Source organism: Elephantulus edwardii, unplaced genomic scaffold (assembly GCF_000299155.1).
Source record: "Elephantulus edwardii isolate Elephantulus edwardi_28Jun2011 unplaced genomic scaffold, EleEdw1.0 scaffold00098, whole genome shotgun sequence".
NCBI lineage: Eukaryota > Metazoa > Chordata > Mammalia > Macroscelidea > Macroscelididae > Elephantulus > Elephantulus edwardii.
The window spans coordinates 844332-845588 of NW_006399848.1; positions in this window are offsets into that span (position 1 = coordinate 844332).

The following is a 1257-nucleotide window of genomic DNA, read 5'->3' on the forward strand; positions in this document are numbered from 1 at the left end:
ATAACCATAATACCCTATCATATATCATTTTTAACCTGTTCTCTCCCTCATCTGTTTCAATGCAGTATACGTAATTTATCCGGTTTTTTTCAGTCTTATCCCAACCCTGATGTCTGTCCCATTCTACAATAGTGGCACTATGCAGTGTTTGTCCTTTTGTGACAGAGTTATTTAACTCAGCATAATGTCCTCCAGGGTCACCCATTTTGAGTAATATTGCATGAGTTCCTTATTTTTCAATGCAGCATACTATTTCATTGGGTAAATATACCACATCATCTCTATCCATTCGTTTGTTGATGGGCATTTAGGTTGTTTCCAACTGCTTGCTATTGTGAACAAGGCCACAATAAACATGGGTGTGCATATATCTGCTTGGATGTCAGTTATGGTCTCTTTAGGTTATATTCCCAGTAGTGGAATTGCTGGGTCAAATGGTATCTCTATTTGTTGCTTTTTCAGAAAGCTCCACACCATTTTCCACAGTGGTTGCACCATTTTACATTCCCACCAACAGTGAATAAGGGTTCCAGTTTCTCCACAACCTCGCCAGCATTTGGTGCTTGATGTTCTGTTAAATTTTGCTATTCTGACTGGGGTGAGATGATATCTCATCGTTGTTTTGATTTGCATCTCTCTTAGAGCTAGAGATTTTGAACATTTCTTCAGGTACTTGTTGGCCATCTGAATGTCTTCTTTGGTGAAGTGTCTGTTCATATCCTGTGCCCATTTTTCAATTGGATTATTTACCTTTATCTTGTTGTGGTTCTCAAGTATTTTATAAATTCTATATGTAAGTCCCTTATCTGAATTTTCATTACCAAATACTTTTTCCCAGTCTGTGGCTTCTCTTTTTACCCTGTTGGAGAAGTTTTTGGATGTGCATAGGGATTTGATTCTTAGAAGGTCCCATTCATCTATTTTATATTCTCCTGGTTGTAGGTTTTTCAGGATACTTGGAAGACTGTTTATGTTGTGGATTAGGACTTCTGGCATTGTTCCTAGCTTTTTTTTTAAATAAGTTTATAGTCCTTGGTTTTAGTCCTAGGTCCATAATCCATCTTGAGTTGGTTTTTGTATATGGAGTGAGGTGTGGGTCTTTCTTGAGTCTTCTGCACATATTTTTCCAATTTTGCCAACACCAGTTGTTAAAAAGGCTATCATTTCCCCATTTAACTTATTTCATCTCTTTGTTAAAAATCAGTTGAGCATAGGTAGATGGGCTGATTTCTGGGTTCTCAATTCTATTCCATTAAT